General features: G+C 37.7%; 1 protein-coding gene and 1 pseudogene across 5 annotated transcripts in view; one reads left to right on the top strand and one right to left on the bottom strand.

Annotated features, from left to right (window-relative positions):
- LOC123390746 overlaps positions 1 to 7,119 on the top strand; it is a 32,487-nt pseudogene extending 25,368 nt beyond the window's left edge.
- PDE4D (phosphodiesterase 4D) overlaps positions 1 to 22,315 on the bottom strand; it is a 1,492,536-nt gene that overhangs the window by 1,012,189 nt on the left and 458,032 nt on the right. The window lies entirely within an intron of this gene.

Below are 22,315 nucleotides of genomic sequence, written 5' to 3'. Positions count from 1 at the left end.
TACCCTTCGGCAGATGAATGGATAAAGAAGATGTGGCCCATATACACAATAGACTATTACTCAGCCCTCAGAAAGGATGAATACCAAACTCTTAAATCAACATGGATGGAACTGGAGGAGATTATGCTAAGTGAAATAAGTCAAGCAGAGAAAGTAAATTATCATATGGTTTCACTTATCCGCGGAACATCAGAAATAGCATGGAGGACATTATGAGAAGGAAGGGAAAAATGAAGGAAGGGATATCAGGGGGACATGAACCATGAGAGACTATGGACTCTGGGAAACAAACTGAGGGTTTTAGTGGGGAGGGGGAAGGGCTAGACCAGTGATGTGTATTAAGGAGGGCACGTATTTCATGAAGCACTGGGTGTTATACCCAAACAATGAATCATGGAACACTACTTCAAAAACAAATAAGGTACTGTATGGTGACTACACCACATAATTTTAAAAAATGTGGCCTCCTGGTAATTATCAATTCAAGAATGTGGCAGAAAGAAATCTCTTAAGACCCTTGTAAGATCCAGTCAGCCAGAAGACAAGAAATTCTAAAATCCATAAGGATTTTGCTCCCTAATATCTTGACTCTCCGCCTAAAGCAGAAAATTGTCTTAAGGAGATATGTGCAAGTATATTTTACTTAATGGACAGAAATGTAATTGACTGCATGGGAAAACCACAAAGCTTTTAAAGGAAATGTATCATCTTGAACTGAAAGGGAAAATTGCTGAAGAAAATGAAGAGGCCTCCAAACTTTCACTGACATAAAAATGCCTGAGAAAGCTACTTAGCTGCAAACATGGGTTATTTCTTATATAAAAGGAAAGATGACTTAGAGGACAAAGCAAGATCCACTGAGAGCAACTAAATAGAAAATCACATGCAAAGAATTGGGTCTTTATCAAAAAACATTTCTTGTCCCTAGATTTGAGGGAATTGGTAACATATTTCCAGTTGGATTTCACAATTGCTTTGAAACATTAAGTGCTGTGTGCTCCTCATTTCCCTTCTTTTCAGTGCCCAGGTCTATGGCCAGAGAAACTTAATACATCTCTGTATGTTTCAGGGGGAGCGGAATGTACAGAGATTATATTAATCTCTTGAAAGATCAAGTCTCTGGATCAAGAGAAGTTATATCTGAAGAGCCTCAACTTCAAATGTTCATTGCAGCAATGTCCACAATAGCCAAACTGTGGAAAGAGTCAAGATGCCCTTCAACAGATGAATGGATAAAGAAGATGTGGTCCATATATACAATAGAATACTACTCTGCCCTCAGAAAGGATGAATACCAAACTTTTGCATCAACATGGATGGAACTGGAGGAGATTATGCTAAGTGTATATTTGTTTTTGATTTATATGATATGATACTGGACCTAGAATCTGGGAACTAAAAGTAATGCAATGAAACTTTCAGGGAAGGACATGAATTGCTTAGTCAGAGGGAAAACTCTATTGCTAGTCGACAATCATTCCTCTCTTCCCTTTGCACATATGCTGCTCCTTACACCATAAAATATCATATTTTTTTTTTTCACAGACAATAAGCTAGGGCTGTAACTTGCTTTGACTCAGAGAATGCAATGGAATGATGTCCTAAGAGTTCCAAGCCCAGGCATGACAGATTCAACTTCCTCTACCTGGAAAGATAGCCAGCATGGTATAAATAGAAACTTGGGCTAGACTACTGAGTGATGAGGAACCACATGAAGAGTTGGATTGTGGAATTTATGTGGTAACTTGACTAGGTCACAATACCTAGCTATTTGGTCAAACACATTGGATGTTGCTTTGAAGGTATTATTTAGATGAGATTAACATTTCTTCAGTAGACTTTGAGTAAGGCTGATTATTCTACATAACTAGATGGGACTCATCCAATCAGCTAAAGGCCTTAAGAAAAAAAAGAAAAAAAAAAAAAGACCGAGGTCTCCAAAGGAAGAGAGAATTCTTCCAGCGGTCTGCCTTCATACTTGAGAGGCAATATCGAGTCTTCCTGGGTCTCCAGCCTGCCAGCCTACTCTATAACTTTTGGACTTTCTATCCTCTGTAATCATTTGAGTCGGGTCCTTAAAATCAGTGTGTGTGTGTGTGTACTCATCCCGATCCTGTTAGTTTTGTTTCTCTGGAGAACACTGACTACTATGTAGAGAGATAGAGAGACTAGACAGAAAAGCCATGAAGGAGCATGCATGTGGGTAAAGGGTTCTTGGACTTTTCCAAGAATGGATGCCAAATGGATGCAACTGAGTTGATACCGCGTGAAGTAGAAGAATCACCCAACCAATCACTGCCCAAATTTCTGACCTAACAAACTGTGAGGAGAAAGATAAATTATTGTTTTAAGTCACAGGTTTGGGGTTCATCCCATAGCATTAGGTAACTAAAACATCTCCTTTTTTCCCCAGCCACTCTCTCTCCCATCCTGGACATGAGCTTAATCTTTCTCAGAGTTTTAGCTTGAGGGCAGTCCAAGGGCAACCTGTAACTTGGAATTTGCCAACCTCCAATCAGTGAAGCCACAGTTTCATTCAGACCAATTATAAGGGATCATGTTTCATTTTAAATAATGATCATTAGGGGATTTCTCATAGGTAGAACAGTTATTAGGTGATCTTACAGTGTCAGCCTTCATTTAAAGACATACTTTCAAAAATAGTGAAGAGGGCTAAACCCAGACAAAGATACCCTAAGGGAAAAAGGAAGCTCGGTCCTCTTACACAATAAACTATTTTGCCCCTAGAGTCTCCAGTCATGCTGAATTCAGGAATGGAATCATTGGAATGCAAGAAGGGCTGTAGCAAGTGTCACTGAGTCACTCAATGACATGCAACAAGAATAATTGGACACAGCTCTACAGCCCAAGAGAACAGTATTAGTGAATGGGCATAGCCACTGAAGCCTTTGAGAATCTGAGAATAATGAGGTCAATTAAATCCTGCCTATCTGTGTTCTGAGAAAATGTCACGCTGTAGCTACCTTGAGACCCAGGCTCGGGGCACAAGCAGTGTCATAACATGTGGCAAACAAAAGAGTGGATGCTGAGTGCTGTGCAAAGCTGCTCAGAATAAAATTTCACTGTAATTTTGAGCATGTGATCCATCTGTCAAGGCAGAAAAATAACACATTTGAGAGTCTGTTTATTTATGTGAAGAGTACAAATTTTATACTCTCATTAGCACACCAAATGAAAGGCTGAAGTCAACTTCCAAGTCAATTTTCTGGGACTCTGTGATAGATACAAGAGCACTAAATACACCAGGCATACTTGTTACTAACATTTCTGTAAGGTTAGACATTGTCCTTCTGCCACCAACCCCCTCACACCGCCTACCCCCAAAATTAGCTGACTCTGTCTTTAATGTATCCTGGTGGTGGACCATTTCAAGCTCTTCATCTAGAAGCACATACAAGTGGTGAATATTGAATACCTATATATAATTAATATGACCCAATATCCCCTCCCCCGCTTTATCCCTGAAGCTGCATTAACGGCTGCTGTCTGCCAGCTGTGGTTTTGTCAAAGATTCCAGTTTAGATATCCAAAGTGCGGATACAACAGCTTGAAAAGTCATTATGGGACTGTATCTGGCAGCTTCATTTTCCCTAAAAAGAGCTCCTTTTCTGAGAATGATTTAACTTAGAAGATGGAATAAAACATTTCTTCAGACAGACTCTTTTGCTGCTATCTCTACCTCACTAGGTTCCCTCCAATCCTCCAAAAGCCAGTAAAGCCACTATGCTTATTGAATTCCTATAACATGAGAAATACTGCAGTAGGAGAAGTGGGAAATTAACTGAAGGTATGGAGAGTGCCTAGGCTCAAGAATTCTACAATCTTTTAGATAAGGTCTTAAAAGTCCTTCTTTAAATGGTAATCTATTACAAAGTTTGCAAATCCACTATAGCTACAACTTTCTGCTGTACATACTCACTCTCTTCTGTTAAAGACAGAGATGCTCCTGAGAGCATTTCAGCTCTCTAAGTCACCCCACCTGTGACACCCCAACACCTTCCTTCTCCTCCACATACAGCTGCAAAGATGACAGCATCCACTACAAGCATGTTCCTCTGCCTACGCTGCCCCCTACCCCCAGTGCTATCTGGTAATTACTAATCTCCTCAAGTGACTCCCTATCACATGTCACACAGTGATTATTATAATTCATTCTATTTTCCTTAGGCTCTTTTGTTTTCTTGGTCCTCTAGCTAGCAAGGTATTTCTTTCTGTCCCAAGTGGAAACCACTAACTTATCACATCCTCCCCTGCTCTATTTCAAAAATACAATGTCCTCACACATCTTCATCTTGTTCCTTCTCTGTTGCTGATTTCTCAGCACACCTGTAATCTCATCCTGACCTGTAACCAGCTCAGATACTCCAATGAATGTCCCTTTCTCTCTAGCACAGAGGGCAATAGGGTGAAGTAGTTAAGAGCAAGTTCCCTGGAGATACTACTTCCGGTTTTAAATCCTGACACCACTGCCTGTTTGTACTACCTTGAACAAGTTATGTAACCTCCTTGTGCCTTAGTCCCTTCACTCCAAATACAGATAATAATAGAAGGACTTCTGTCACAGTTGTGTTATGAAGATTAAATTAGTTAAAGCATTTAGCACACTGTCTGGTACATAGTAAGTACTAAAATATTGTTAGCTATTACTACTTTCCAATTTAAATTCTTTCTCTGCCTCAGCCAGCCATTTTCTTAATTCTTACATGTCCTTAATCATCTGTGCTTTTTATCTTCATTACTTCAATGCCAATCTTCTTTTGAAAGAGTGATTAATATTTACAGCTGAACTTGCTTCCTGACTCATTAACTCCTGGTAAATTCAGCTGTAGCCCCCACACCAATAATAGCTCCAAAGGCCTGTATTTGTTCTTATTTTTCTCCACTGACCACTGATCTTATTTTTTTTTAAGATTTTATTTATTTATTTGACACAGAGAAGAGAGAGTGAGATCTAGAAAGAGCACAAGCAGGGCGGTGCAGCAGGGAAAGGGAGAAGCAGACTCCCTGTTAAGCACGGAGCCAGATGGGATGGGGGCTCCATCTCAGGACCTTGAGATCAGACCTTAGCTGAAGGCAGATGTTTAACCAACTGAGCCACACAGGTGCCCCACTGATCTTATTTTATTTTATTTTTGTTGTTGTTGTTTTGACACAGAGAGAGAGATTACAAGTAGGCAGAGAGGCAGGCAGAGGGTTGGGGAGAAGCAGGCTCAGCAGAGAGCCTGATGTGGGGCTCGAACCCAGGAGCCTGGTCAGGAGTTTCCTGACCCTAAGACTGACTAGTGCGTCTCTAAAAAAGTAGGTCAATTAAAAAAAAAAAAAAAGTTGTTGTCATTTTTAAACAAACTAGTATGTTTTCTTAGATTAAACATCCACACACAAAAACTCACACAACACCATTGGCTCCCACAAAGTGATTAAACTTCCTACCCACAAATGTGTTTTGGACAAATGTTCTATTTACAAACAGGAAACCATGCGTAGTTAAATATCTCCTTGAAGTTACTCTGAAAATAGCAACAAGTCTAGAGATTCTGACTTTAGAGAACTAATTGCCACTCTCTATTATTTCCAAAATATATTTATTTAATTATAATTTCAGTTGGAAGTACTGAGAAGTGGTCACGAACAGTAATATTTGGAACAAAAGCTTTTAATTGATAAAAATGTAAAAGATAACAAGGGAAATGCAGAATAATCTTGAAGCAGAGGGTAAATCACAGGGAATTTGATGGCTTAAAACATCATGGCACAGTCCCACCACAACTAGGGAACTCAAAATGACCACTACAGCTGGTCACAAATTTTTAAGGTATATATTGCTATTCATGTAAAATATAGGTCTTTAATCACTGTGGGAATGCAAATGAGCCTGACCTAATGGGCAATGAATGGAAAAATCCTGAGACATAGCTCCATGAAAATATCTCATTGCATATATAATATTTAAGACAATTTTGGAAACACTTTGAAAGTTAAAAACGGAAGAAAGAAATCCTGGCTTTGAGGAATGCTTCAAAAACACAATCAAACAAACAGGAAAAAAAAAATGCTTGAAGTATCATCAAAGTTTGCTTCAGAATCACCATGGGAGGCAGAGCTCCTGAGACAAGGGCTTGGTGGAACATGGCATGGCAGGGTAGGTTGAATCTGTTTTAATTCAAAAAGAGGCAATCAAGATGACAAAGTGTATTTTTACAAGGACAGGTATTGTTGAATAATCAAGAATCTGAAAATAAATTGGATTTTTACCCAATACTATGGTGAAAACAGATATGAATGATAGAACTACTTACTAGTCATCTACACTGATAACAGTCTCTCAATGTGTGTGGTTTGTTAAAGTACTTGAAGGTAGAACTGGTGATAAAATTTTCAACAAGATATAAGGATCCTAGCATGATATTAACTTGGGAAAAAATGTTGGACTCAAATCTATGTTAGACAAACCTTTGAATCACTAGCGTGCATCAAGCACATGATGGCCCTGACTGCTCCAGAACAGTGATTTTATTCATTCATCAAAAAATACAGGTGCCTGGGTAGTTCACCTGGTTAAGCACCTGCCTTCAGGTCCTGGGATCAAGCCCTGTGTTGGGCTCCCTGCTTCTCTGGCCAACATCGTGCTTCTCCCTCTCCCTTGGCTACTCCCCCTGTTAATGCATTCTCCCTCACTTGTTCTCGTTCAAATAAATAAAATCTTTAAAAAATTTTTTTTTGAGGCCAGTTGGTCCCTGTGTTGAGGGGGCCTGAGGTGTCCTCCTGGTCCATCTCTCTCCCAGCACCTCCAAAGGGGGATCATTCATCAAGGATTTTATATCCAAGGCCCAAAATGTGTTGCCCAAGACGATGAATGCCAACATGGATACAGCTGATGCTGAAAATCAACTGGAACTGGAGGACAAAGCACGACTTTAATTAGTCAATTGCTGAAACATCAGCACACACTTAAAGATCTCTCTGAAGAGCAGGTGCAGTTAAGGAAGAAAATCGGAAGCTAAAATCAGAAAACCAAATTCTTAGATAGTATATATAGAACACCTCGTGTCAGCTTCCAGTGGTTTTCAAACAACTTACACAAAAAGCAAGAGAAAGTAAGAGACTGATACCTCTTCCATTTTATGGAATTGCTGCTGATCTTTCTTTCTTTAAAAGTTGAAAAGATGAAAAAAGTTATAGTAGTTTTGTTTGTGGTTTAATTGAATATTTATGAAGATAATGTCAGATCTAGGCAAAATTAAGAGCATAACAGAAAACTTACATAAGTTTGTGTACTATATCTTAGTCTAGGAAAATGGGCAAATGTATCGTACAAATTTTATAATTAGAAATACATATATTTATGTCACTTGAAAATGAATTTTACCAAATTTGATTTGATTTATAGGTTTAGCACTGTATTTTATTATATGCAGAGTAAGATATACAAGAAAACAGCCACTGTGTTGTGAAAAGTGACCAAAATCATGTACTGAACACACAGCTTTATGTGCACCGTCTACCATATTACATATCTTGTCCATTCCCTTCAACCTTCGTATTTCCCTTCCCCTAAGGAAGAATTGGCTTCACATTTGTAAAAAGTAACTTTAATAGTGAATCATCTGTGAGAGTAAGCTGAGCTTGACTTGTTGAAACTTAACCAAAAAAAAGATACTTTCTCAGGTCTTATCATAATTAGTGATAAAATAGGATCATTGGTTTCTCTTTAGTCAACTGAAAACAGGGGCTATAAATATGAAGATTTTTCTTTGCCACTGAATTGTCAAATTGGGAAGGTTTGTTGGTAAAACTTTCCTTTTGCACAAAACAACCTACTTGGTATCTGAAAAGATGAGCTCTAGTTACATATTTGAGGTGCCTGAGTGGCTTACTCGGTTAAGCATCTGCCTTCAGCTTGGGTCAAGATCCCAAGGTCCAGTGATGGAGCCCTGCATTGGGCTCCCTGTTCGGTGGGAAGCCTGCTTCTCCCTCTCCCATTTCTGCTCCTTGTGTTCCCTCTCTCACTGTGTCTCTCTCTGTTAAATAAATAAAATCTTAAAAAAAAAAAAAGAAAATTTTGAGAAAGATAGAAATAAGATGGGAAAAGTACTTGGCATACAGTAGTAACCAACTCTAAATGTTTTTACTCCAGATTTGTGTGATCTCTGGCACAGACTAGATCTTTTGGGGAATATATATATGAAAGTAGATTAAATACGATTAACTTATGTCAATGACATCTAGAAGAGAACAGTTACAAAGACTTTAGTGTCAAGGTTTATTTGTGGTACCAAACAGACCAACTTTTGGAAAACTGCTTTAGAGTGCATTAAGTATCAGAATCATGAATAAAATGGGGGAGCTTTATATGTATACTAACTGGTATTCTCAGTATTTTATCTCACTACTTCTAGAATCTTCTCAAAACCTAACTACTTGGTTTGCAGAGTTTTAGTCACTTTTTGACAATTTCTAAAACTATAGTTTGTTGATTCCATTTGGTAAGAAAATTATTATCACAAGTAATGCTAAAATGTTAAATAGAAAAGGAGATCCACTAATACAGTTTTGGTTATTAGATTTGGGCTAAATTTTTTTTAAAGACTTTATTCATTCGTTTGACAGAGAAGACCTAGAGAGCACAAGCAGGGGAACAGCAGAGAAAGAAGAGGCAACTGGCTGAGCAGGGAGCCTGATGCAGAGCTTGATCGCAGGAGCTTGGCATCATGACCTGAGCCGAAGGCAGACACTTAACCAACTAAGGCACCCAGATGCCCAGAATTGTGGCTACTTTTTTTTTTTTTTAAGATGGGATTGGGAGGGAGACAAACCATAAGTGACTCTTAATCTCACAAAACAAACTGAGGGTTGCCGGGGGGAGGGGGTTTGGGAGAAGGGGGTGGGATTATGGACATTGGGGAGGGTATGTGATTTGGTGAGTGCTGTGAAGTGTGTAAACCTGGTGATTCACAGACCTGTACCCCTGGGGATAAAAATATATGTTTATAAAAAATAAAAAATTAAAAAAAAAAAAAAAAAATAAAAAAAAAAAAAAAAAAAAAACTAAAAAAAAAAAAAAAAAAAAAAAAAAAAAAAAAAGATTTTATTTATTTATCTGACAGACAGATCACAAGTAGGCAGAGAGGCAGGCAGAGAGAGAGGAAGGGAAGCAGGCTCCCCGCTGAGCAGAGAGCCCGACTCGGGGCTTGATCCCAGGACCCTGGGATCATGACCTGGGCTGAAGGCAGAGGCTTAACCCACCGAGCCACCCAGGTGCCCTGAATTGTGGCTACTTTTAATCATAGAATAATCTTATGTTTGTATTGATGTAAGATTTGACCAATGGCTTCAGCTGGATGAATGTAATAATTATGCTGCAAACATTTTTCATCCCTTTTGTGACCTGATTTATAAACATTTCAAATTATGCTGTAGTTTCACTTTACTGTTTAAAAAAAGCTGTTTCAGAATACACGCACACACACACACATACATGTGCATATATATATATATATATATATATATATGTATATGTATGTATGTATTTGGACTCCTACTGTGCCTACCACCATGCTAGATCCTAAGGATTTCACTTTGGATAAAGCAGACAGTCTTATCCTTTGAGTGTTTACATTTGCCAAGAGATTCCTTCAAAAAAACTTTTTTTGTCTTATTTTCCTTGACTTTTCTCAGGGTGTTCAACGACTTAGTAAAACTAGATAATTTTGCAAAATGTGATATTTTTAATGTTCCTTATTTTAGATAAATTGTAATATAATGAGAAAAGAATAAGAAAGCTTATAGTACCACCTAGATGCATTCTTGTGCAACCAAAAAATAGTACTTATAGAGTTTTCTAATTCAGCCATAAACTAATTTATTTCCTTGGAAATAAAAAAGTCATCATGAAAAAAAAAACCCTAAGTATTATGAGTTAATTTAGTTTTCGTACTTCTAATAAATTGGGTCACAGGGAATTACGTATTTAGCTGATTTCCCCCCAAAGTCTGAACACCCTCATTCAACCATTGTAAGGTAAAATTAAGGTGAGGATTTTCACAGAACGTGACAAATTATAATGTGGTATAGAAGCCTGACAGTTGAATGGAGATGTCAGAATGTAAATAATCTGAGACTCATCTCATTAACATGTGACAAAAATTATAACATCAGTCACCAAATAAAGATTATTATTCCTTAATTGAAAATATCCTTTTTGGCTATTTCCATGGAAATTTAAAAAACACTAACCATTGGATCAGAGACTCTTTTTATCCCCTACTAGGCAAGTAGGCAAGTGAGCCAACTCTTCAGCAAGTAGATGAAGTCATTGAAATCTTTGGCAAGAAAGGCCTGACAACATGGCATCATCTTTCCATTGGTGATTCTGGCTTGCTTCTCCTATGAGATTCCCTGTATACAGCTCCCTATGTCTTCAAAAATTATTTTTTAAGTGCCCACAGGTACTTGTGAATTTGCTTCCTAAGGATCAGGCAACACCATGAAGAAAAAGTACAGATCAGCTGGACTCAGTGGATCTGATTTGCTATCTTTAATCCAGTTCAACATATATGTGAAAGTGATAAATTCAATGAATAACATTTCAGGCCTCATCTTTTGGTTATCACTTTCCCTCAACATTCATATGAATTCGTCAGTCATTCCCTTCAGCTATTCCTCCAGTTTTTATTTCTGGCACCATACAACCCATTTTCCACATAGCAGGCAGAGAAATAATTTAAAAATCTACATCACATCAGAAATCACTGTGTTAAAAGACCTCAATATTTTACTGAGGCATTTAAAACAAAACCCACTGCTTGGCATGACCTTCCAGACCTCTGCTCACCCTTTCAATTCATTTTGTACCATAACTCCCTAGACCTCTTTTTCTTCTCTGTAGTAGCTTCCTCACATCCAAAGGCTGTATTGTGCTCAGGTCACTTGTTCCCCAACCTCAAGCCAAATAAACTTGTTCCCTATCCTCAAATCAACTTTTATTCAAAAGCTTCTTTGACTATATCTTCTCACTTCCCCATCACTCTAGACTTAATTATGTTTTGCTTCCATCACAGTAGTTATTTTCTGAATTATCCTGTTTATTTATTAAATTAGCTTGTTTATTAAGTTAATAATTATTATTTATTAATTTAATAAATTAAATTAATGTGTCTCCCTCTCACTATACAGTAAGTGATCTGTTTCTCTCTCACTATACCTGTGATCTGTCTCCCTCTCACTATACAGGAAGCTCCAAGACAGGCTTTATTTCAATTATGGGCATATCCCTAGTGTCTAAAACGGTGTCTAGTACATGCTGGGTACTCATCAAAGAATAGTTGATTAAATCAATGAATATAGCAGGATCATGATCATTAATGAATAATGAATCAGGGATAAATTATATGTGATTAGATCACAGAGTAGAATAAAGAATCTACACATTAAAAGAAAAATAAAACAGATAATACTAAGGGAATGTTGCACTTTGAACTATGCTTCCAAATAATCTGGATTAAAACTTTAGTTTCCACCAGCTCTACAGGAAATATTGAAAGGGGTCCTCTAAGCAAAGAGAGAGCCTACAAGTGGTAGATCAGAAAGGAACAGAGACCATATACAGTAACAGTCACCTTACAGGCACTAAATTCATATCTCTCAATAGTTACCCTGAATGTTAATGGGCTAAATGCCCCTGTCAAAAGACACAGGGTATCAGAATGGATAAAAAAACAAAACCCATCTATATGTTGCCTCCAAGAAACTCATTTTAAGCCCGAAGACACCTCCAGATTTAAAGTGAGGGGGTGGAAAAGAATTTACCATGCTAATGGACATCAGAAGAAAGCAGGAGTGGCAATCCTTACATCAGATCAATTAGATTTTAAGCCAAAGACTATAATAAGAGATGAGGAAGGACACTATATCATACTCAAAGGGTCTGTCCAACAAGAAGATCTAACAATTTTAAATATCTATGCCCCCAACGTGGGAGCAGCCAACTATATAAACCAATTAATAACAAAATCAAAGACACACATCAACAATAATAGTAGGGGACTTTAACACTCCCCTCACTGAAATGGACAGATCATCCAAGCAAAAGATCAGCAAGGAAATAAAGGCCTTAAACGACACACTGGACCAGATGGACATCACAGATATATTCAGAACATTTCATCCAAAAGCAACAGAATACACATTCTTCTCTAGTGCACATGGAACATTCTCCAGAATAGATCACATCCTCGGTCCTAAATCAGGACTCAACCGGTATCAAAAGATTGGGATCATTCCCTGCATATTTTCAGACCACAATGCTATAAAGCTAGAACTCAACGACAAAAGGAAGTTTGAAAAGAACCCAAATACATGGAGACTAAACAGCATCCTTCTAAAGAATGAATGGGTCAACCAGGAAATTAAAGAAGAATTGAAAAAAATCATGGAAACAAATGATAATGAAAATACAACGGTTCAAAATCTGTGGGACACAACAAAGGCAGTCCTGAGAGGAAAATATATAGCGGTTCAAGCCTTTCTCAAGAAACAAGAAAGGTCTCAGGTACACAACCTAACCCTACACCTAAAGGAGCTGGAGAAAGAACAAGAAAGAAACCCTAAGCCCAGCAGGAGAAGAGAAATCATAAAGATCAGAGCAGAAATCAATGAAATAGAAACCAAAAAACAATAGAACAAATCAACGAAACTAGGAGCTGGTTCTTTGAAAGAATTAATAAAATTGATAAACCCCTGGCCAGACTTATCAAAAAGAAAAGTGAAAGGACCCAAATACATAAAATCATGAATGAAAGAGGAGAGATCACAACTAACACCAAAGAAATACAAACTATTATAAGAACATACTATGAGCAACTCTACGCCAATAAATTTGACAATCTGGAAGAAATGAATGCATTCCTAGAAACCTATAAACTACCATAACTGAACCAGAAAGAAATAGAAAGCCTGAACAGACCCATAACCAGTAAGGAGATTGAAACAGTCATTAAAAATCTCCAAACAAACAAAAGCCCAGGGCCAGACAGCTTCCCGGGGGAATTCTACCAAACATTTAAAGAAGAACTAATTCCTATTCTCCTGAAACTGTTCCAAAAAATAGAAATGGAAGGAAAACTTCCAAACTCATTTTATGAGGCCAGCATCACCTTGATCCCAAAACCAGACAAGGATCCCATAAAAAAAAAGAGCTATAGACCAATATCCTTGATGAACACAGATGCAAAAATACTCAACAAAATACTAGCCAATAGGATTCAACAGTACATTAAAAGGATTATTCACCACGACCAAGTGGGATTTATTCCAGGGCTCTAAGGTTGGTTCAACATCTGCAAATCAGTCAATGTGATACAACACATCAATAAAAGAAAGAACAAGAACCATATGATACTCTCAATAGATGCTGAAAAAGCATTTCCTGATCAAAACTCTTCAAAGTGTAGGGATAGAGGGCACATACCTCAATATCATCACAGCCATCTATGAAAAACCCACCACAAATATCATTCTCAATGGAGAAAAACTGAAAGCTTTTCCGCTAAGGTCAGGAACACGGCAGGGATGTCCATTATCACCACTGCTATTCAACATAGTACTAGAGGTCCTAGCCTCAGCAATCAGACAACAAAAAGAAATTAAAGGCATCCAAATCCGCAAAGAAGAGGTCAAATTATCACTCTTTGCAGATGATATGATACTATATGTGGAAAACCCAAAAGACTCCACTCCAAAACTGCTAGAACTTATACAGGAATTCAGTAAAGTGTCAGGATATAAAATCAATGCACAGAAATCAGTTGCATTTCTCTACACCAACAGCAAGACAGAAGAAAGAGAAATTAAGGAGTCAATCCCATTTACAATTGCACCCAAAACCATAAGATACCTAGGAATAAACCTAACCAAAGAGGCACAGAATCTATACTCAGAAAACTATAAAGTACTCATGAAAGAAATTGAGGAAGACACAAAGAAATGGAAAAATATTCATGCTCCTGGATTGGAAGAATAAATATTGTGAAAATGTCTATGTTACCTAAAGCAATCTACACATTTAATGCAATTCCTATCAAAGTACCATCCATCTTTCTCAAATAAATGGAACAAATAATTCTAAAATTTACATGGAACCAGAAAAGACCTCGAATAGCCAAAGGAATATTGAAAAAGAAAGCCAATGTTGGTGGCATCACAATTCCGGACTTCAAGCTCTATTACAAAGCTGTCATCATCAAGACAGCATGGTACTGGCACAAAAACAGACACATAGATCAATGGAACAGAATAGAGAGCCCAGAAATAGACCCTCAACTCTACAGTCAACTAATCTTCGACAAAGCAGGAAAGAATGTCCAATGGAAAAAAGACAGTCTCTTCAATAAATGGTGCTGGGAAAATTGGACAGCCACATGCAGAAAAATGAAATTGGACCATTTCCTTACACCACACAGAAAAATAGACTCAAAATGGATGAAGGACCTCAATGTGGGAAAGGAATCCATCAAAATCCTTGAGGAGAACACAGGCAGCAACCTCTTCGACCTCAGCCACAACAACATCTTCCTAGGAACATCGCCAAAGGCAAGGGAAGCAAGGGCAAAAATGAACTATTGGGATTTCATCAAGATCAAAAGCTTTTGCACAGCAAAGGAAATAGTTAACAAAATCAAAAGACAACTGACAGAATGGGAGAAGATATTTGCAAACGACATATCAGATAAAGGACTAGTGTCCAGAATCTATAAAGAACTTAGCAAACTCAACACCCAAAGAACAAATAATCCAATCAAGAAATGGGCAGAGGACATGAACAGACATTTCTGCAAAGAAGACATCCAGATGGCCAACAGACACATGAAAAAGTGCTCCATATCACTCGGCATCAGGGAAATACAAATCAAAACCACAATGAGATATCACCTCACACCAGTCAGAATGGCTAAAATAAACAAGTCAGGAAATGACAGATGCTGGCGAGGATGCGGAGAAAGGGGAACCCTCCTACACTATTGGTGGGAATGCAAGCTGGTGCAGCCACTCTGGAAAATAGCATGGAGGTTCCTCAAAATGTTGAAAATAGAACTGCCCTATGACCCAGCAATTGCACTACTGGGTATTTACCCTAAAGATACAAACGTAGTGATCCAAAGGGGCACGTGCACCCGAATGTTTATAGCAGCAATGTCCACAATAGCCAAACTATGGAAAGAACCTAGATGTCCATCAACAGATGAATGGATCAAGAAGATGTGGTATATATACACAATGGAATACTATGCAGCCATCAAAAGAAATGAAATCTTGCCATTTGCGACAACGTGGATGGAACTAGAGTGTATCATGCTTAGCGAAATAAGTCAAGCATGATCTCCCTGATATGAGGAAGTGGTGATGCAACATGGGGGCTTAAGTGGGTAGGAGAAGAATAAATGAAACAAGATGGGATTGGGAGGGAGTCAAAACATAAGTGACTCTTAATCTCACAAAACAAACTGAGGGTTGCTGGGGGAGGGGGTTTGGGTGAAGGGGGTGGGATTATGGACATTGGGGAGGGTATGTGTTTTGATGAGTGCTGTGAAGTGTGTAAACCTGGTGATTCACAGACCTGTACACCTGGGGATAAAAATATATGTTTATAAAAAATAAAAAATTTAATTTAAAAAAAAACTTTAGTTTCCTCTGTTATTCTAGATATGTGAATATGTTGGAAAATTCCAAGGATCTGTGCTCCATATTCTCTTCCTGATAATATCATTTTCACAACCATTATTCACTTCTAAGCAGAGTACTCTTAAATATTTCTCTCAGTTTTCATGTTCCATCTGCCCCAAAACATCATTATTCCTCAGAGACAGACCCTCTCTCTCTGCTCCTTATCTTAGTTAGGCTGGTAGCCTTCCAGAAATTCCCTTTGCCTCTTTCCTCTATCCTCTGTGTTTCTTTCCCTCCTCTCAACACACATCTTGGCAAAATTCTTCACATCTGACCCATTGTTTCAGTATCTACTGCTCTGGGTCTAACATCCTTCATTGCTTGCCTACAACGTTATTAAAATTTTCGAAATGGTCTTCTTACTATAATTGTTTCCTACCTCCAATCCATCTATCCCTAAATCCTAGATCTATTCATTTCCCTCCTCAAATCTAAACCTTCCATGGGGACAAGTAACTACAGAAAGTAATCCCAATCTCTGAACATAAAAATAAGCACACTCCATAAAATGTCCCTGACAGATATTTCTAGTTTATAATCCTAACCTTCCCTTTTCCCTCCACAAATCTTTGCATTAAAAACTCTCATGAATCAACATTCTACAAAAAGCGTCCATGTTTTTGTCACCACTGATCTTTCTCTATATATTATCTCTACCCATTGTGCCCATTCCCTGACCCCTGTGTTCTGGACACTTCACATAGGTTGAATTTGCTGAGTAAATAAACCTCTGTCCTTCTTTCAAGGCCAAGCCTACGACAGTTTCATGAAATCTTCCCCCGTCCCTCTGGTCAGATTACCCTTTCCCTCCCTGAAGTGTATATTATACTTCGTAGCTCTATTTTAGTATTTGAGGCATACTCTGCTTTCCAGTATAACTGGTTGGGTACACATCTGTCCTTCCCAGTAAATTGAAATTTTCATGATGGCTAGGACTATGGCTAATCCATAAAGAATGTTTCCGTGGCATAGATTAGTTTAACTGAAGGTTAACTAATCAGTCAGGATGAGAGTAGAGTATTTGTGGAGGTGGTGGTCAGAGTCTAAGGTGGTGAGGATGTGGTAGATGAGGTGAGCTGTGTATGGGATAGTAGTGGTGTGAAGTCCCAGCATTATCTTCAGTGGTGTGGAAATTTCTCACACTGTGAATTATATTGCCACTTTCGGCCACCAGAAGCCTAAATCAATCCAAGATGCTCCTACACCACAAAGTAAGGTTATATAATCATTCCAATCATCATCCATTAATATCTAAAGTGCTTGGTGGAAGCACTGGGCAGAAATAAAGAGCAAATGATCTAATTAATTCCCCTATCCTAAAGCCCTAACTGCACAGACTTCCCTTCAATAACCATGACCCAAACTGTGCTCAAAGAGTAGGTTAATATCCAGGATCAGAAGAGCTGAAAACTAAATCTTGCAGCAAAACATTCATTCTCATATTCAGATGAAAAAATGTCTACTCATATTTTGAAGTCTGCATAAACCAAACCTTAAAAAGCTATGTAATTTTCAAGTAAATACAGTCCACAATCATATTTTATTTATAGATGATGTGGCATCTTAAAATTCAAGGCTTTTGTTTTAAATTAGGTAGAAAATAATATAGAACTTGCAATGTAGAAAATGTAATGGACAACTCAGACTCCTTTACATTTTATTTCTGAAAAAGAAAATATTTCCTTATATTCAGAGATATATATCTTCCTTGACATCTATTGAATCTTTTGAGATTTATTTGGTGGAAAGGGGTGGGAAGATTACCACCCATGATTAAAGAAACTCTGACTTATTCCATAGATTCCATAAGAAATCTTTTAATTTAACAAACATTAATTATAAACAAAAATTTTAAAGGTGCTTCATGTGGCAAATAGATATTAAAGGAAATTCAACATTACAGGGGCTATTTGCCTCCCTCTATTTCTCCACCATATTAGTTCTTCCCATATCCTGATATTGTAAGTAAATAAAAATAAGAGTCATGAAAACAATAGGAGTAAAAAAACCCCCAAAAAAACCAAAAATGGTGCAAGTCAGCAGACCACTCTCAAAAATCAGAACAGCAACATCGAAAAAGCCAGGGATAATTGACATGTACATTCTTCCTCTAAATCTGTGTTTGACTCAAAACTAGACTATATTTCAGTCAGCTAACTCTGCCTCACAAAGAAAAAGAAAATTATATGCACTATTTAAATCTACCTTTTTACCTGCTGCTAAACCACTGAGCTTTTTAACTGAAATTCTACATTTAAAAAGTGTTAGGTATTTATAGTAAGAATAAAATACTAAAATACTCATCCAAATTATGCCAAATCTTGATCCTAATGAGGATAGATAAAAGCAAATAGTGTGTCTTAGAATAACAGGGAGAAACTGTGTATCATTCACTACAGGTTACAATAACTGGAATTATTTAGTTTATAGACAAAATGGTCAAACCTGATATAATTACATGTGAAATAAATGTTATACTGTAGACTAACAGTGATGTTAAAGCAAATTATAAGTAATAATAAAAATCACCTTTATTTTCTATTACTAGGGAAGTATTTTATTATCAGCTGGTTAGTGAAAGACATAAATGCTCTTTTAAATAGAGCTTTGGAAATAAATTTGGTAATTCAGAGAAATACAGTAAAATCTTATTATAGATTAAGCTATATTTAAGAAAAAATGATGACTCTGATGAAGATGGTAGCCAACAGACTTATTGGAGAGAATATAAATCTATTCTTTAGACTGTAGTAAGTTGACATTTATCCATTTCATTTGATCAATGTGTACAGTCACACTGCATAATTTAAGCTTTTAACTTTGGTAAAACTTACCACCTGGTTTCTACTTCTCTATCATGTTCTTATCTGTAGAATTAAAGTATTATTTTTAACTTATTCTTGATGACCTCAAAACATTCTATTTTCCAAATAATTTTCCATAACTGACAAGGTTAAGATGGTGTACAGACATTCATTTGTTCTAAATGAAAAAGATGCTCATTCCCATACTATGTTACTTTGGTGTCATACAGAATATACTGTGGGCTTAAGAATAGTACAGACCTGTGTTCAAATCCTCCCCCTTCTAGAGAAGTCATTTAACCTCTCTGAACTGGGTCCTCTAACTGTACAGTGGAGATAATTTACTGGATAAGCTAACTCTGAGATTCAAATGAGATAACCTATGTGAAGCATCTGCCATATAACATTCCTCACAGCAGTTATTTAAAACATATTGTCCCCACCACTCCCAGCTACAAGTCCTTTTAGGTGAACATGTTAAGTGAAAGATGGCACATAAGCTTGTGAAACTTTGTGGTTATTCAGAATTCCTCCAACAGAAAAACTATGTATGTCTTTGAAATTCACATTGCGTATTTTTAAAAAGTGCAGTTCTTCTTGCAATATCTCTATATCTCTGCAGGTAGGTCAGCAGAAAAGTTATTATGGCAACATTTTGTAGGTAAGCCATGGCTGTCACCACCACCACCAAATAAAACATTAATTCTGTATCAAGTGTCTGACTTCTATGACAATGCTATTGTGATTAGAAATTATCTCCAGATTTGGCAAAAAAACAAATGTCTATGTTGAGATCTACACAAACTCTCTCCGTCCCAGCATTCTTTTTACTGAGTTTATACCCAGTGAGATCTACATATCACTGGTAAATTATCACCCTTTTCAGCTGTGTTGTTTGGGTGAAGCACCAATTTTCCTTGAGAGACGGGCAACATTTCCTTTCACTGTCAAAATTCTATTTTGGTTATATAATGGGAACACACCCACAAAATCCTCAGCAATTTATCACCAGTGTTTGATAACTGCCAGTTATCGCTTTGGGTTTTGAAGGGCTCTAGAGTAGGAATTTCAAAGAAAAGGCATTCTCTTCAAAAGTCACGATTGCATCCTCTGGAATTCTGCTGCTCTCCTTGGTATTGAACCTGCACTCCATAAGTGATTCTTAATCTCACAGAACAAACTGAGGGTTGCTGGGGGGAGGGGGGTTGGAAGAAGGGGGTGGAGTTATGGACACTGGGGAGGGTATGTGCTATGGTGAGTGCTATGAAGTGTGTGAACCTGGCGATTCACAGACCTGTACCCCTGGGGATAAAAATATATTATATGTTTATAAAAAATTAAAAAAAAAAGTCACGATTGATAGCTTCTACATGAAAGAAGTTTCCCTGGTTATCCTACCATTCTTACATTCCAGGAACTCAAAACAGACTCTCAAAAAGAGTGAATAAAAATGGTAAATTTTATGTTGTGCATTTTTTACCACAATCAAGAAAAAAGTAAGTGATACTAGCTAGCTCTAAAGTTTCACTGTTAAAAGTCAAGTAACTGTCCTAACCCTTAAACCTTAATCTCAGTATTCATTAATTTTATGCATCTCACGGGCTGATGTATCCTTCTTTCTTGATAACACCCTAAGAACTTAGAGATCCTGTCCCTTAGCAAGTTGAAAGTTGGGCTTTCTGGAGGGGAGAATTTTCACACCATCTGGATGAGCGAAATGGTCATGTCACATCGTACTTATCAATGCAACTTCTAGAAGCCATGGGGTGGAAGTACAGTATAGAGAGAAATTTGGCAAAAGACATGTGGGGAAAAGAAAAAGGATTTGCTCCTAATTTTTTTCTTCCACTAAAAATATTTCTAGAGTGTAGTTTTTGAATGAAATAATAATAATATATACTGTTAGTTCAGAGTCCTTTCCATGAGTTATATGTAAAGGACTATAAGTTTTCAGAGAAGTGTTTAGACTACTCTCTTTACTAGCAGACTTTATCTTATAAATTCTGGCCTTCCCTTTCAAATGATAAGTTAGAATATTCTAGGTAGAAAAGATGTCAAAAGGGCAATATTGTTGGAGGGGTAGGAGTGGATAAGCAGAGCATATATACAAAACAACCACCATGGGCACCTGAGTGGCTCAGTGGGTTAATCCTCTGCCTTCAGCTCAAGTCATGATCTCAGGGTTATGGGATCAAGTCCCACAATGGGCTCTTTGTTCAGCTGGGAGCCTCCTTCCTCCCCTCTCTCTCTCTGCTTGCCTCTCTGCCTACTCGTGATCTCTCTCTGTTAAATAAATAAAATCATAAAAAAAAAAACCAACCACCATGTAAGTGAAGGAGATTTTTCAGGGGCTGATTAAGAGTTGAAGATTTTTAGGAGTAGGGTTACAGATGGGAAATGTGTGAATTTCCCATTGCCTCTATAACCCATTACCACAACTTAGTAGCATAAAACATCACAGATTTATTCTCTTATAGTTCCGGAGGTGAGAAGTCCAAAATGAGTTTTATAGAGCTAAAAGTAAGATTTTGGCAGGCTTGGTTCTTTCTGGAGATGCTGGGGCGGTGGGGGGGGGTGATCAATTCTGTTCATCTTCTAGCTTGTAGAGCCACCCACACTCATTGGCTTGTGACCACACCACACCAATTTCTACTTGTGTCATCACAGTGCCTTCTTACCTTTTACCTCCTTGTCTCTCTTATAAAATACCTCTTCTGATTATATTCAGGGCCTAAAATTCAATGACTGAGCATCCTCTCCCATCCCAAAATCATTAAATTAATCATATCTGTGAAGTTCTATCTGCCATGAAAGGTAATATATTTATATGTTCCAGGGATTAGAATGTGGACATCTTCTGGGGGCCATTATTCAGCCTACCATGGGAGGAACTAAAAATTATGATAATATCCATCATCACTACACATTGTTCATGATGCTAGATACTTCATATGCATTATATCCCATAATTCCCTTTCTTTCTCTGCCTCTCTGCAACATAGTAATGATTAAAGATGATATTTAAAATATTTTAAAACTTGTACATTAGGGCACTGAGCAATAACACTAGATTCCAGACATAGTCCTGGAGCTGTCACAGCTGTGTTACCAAGAGAGTCCTACGTAGTCCCAGGAAAGCATTCTGGAAAGCCATAATGTACAAATGTGAGCCTACTGATTAAATTCTTAGCCTGAGGAGAAGCTTACTAAGCACCTAACGGAGGCAGGTCCTCTGCAAGGTACTCTCCATGCATTAACATAATTTATCCTTACTTAAACTTTCTTGGGAGAGAGGCTGTTATCACTATTTTACAAATGAAGGAAATAAGACTCAGCGAAGTTAAATGACTTGCCCATGTCCACAGTGAACATCACTGGGATCACCAGCAGCCAAACCCTGTGTGACTGTGACTTCCCTTTTCCTGCCATCAGGTTACACTGAGTCTTATGCAAAAATGTAGTATAATAATATAGTCTAGAGATACTGAAGGATTATCAAAGCAATATGATGGTCCGAATAATGAATTAGAGTTATGAAAATAATGTAGTGAACCCTTCTTCAATGACAAGAGTCCGTGTGGCCACTGATGCTCCTCATGAGAAGGTCTAATCATCATATAAAATGACCCAATCTGTTACTTCTTGGGAGAGGCCCAGAAAGGCTCCTTCCCACAAAAGCATTGCCAAAGGGATCTAAGTGCACATGAGCCTCCCAAGCATGGGGCTCTGCACAAGAAAGTCTTTGGCTGTCTAATATGCCTACCACTGGTTTT

Source organism: Mustela putorius, unplaced genomic scaffold (assembly GCF_011764305.1).
Source record: "Mustela putorius furo isolate JIRA1106 unplaced genomic scaffold, ASM1176430v1.1 tig00000145_pilon_pilon_pilon, whole genome shotgun sequence".
In the NCBI taxonomy this organism is placed as follows: Eukaryota; Metazoa; Chordata; class Mammalia; order Carnivora; family Mustelidae; genus Mustela; species Mustela putorius.
Note: the sequence above shows the minus strand (reverse complement) of the source record. Positions and strands in the feature narration are given on the sequence as shown.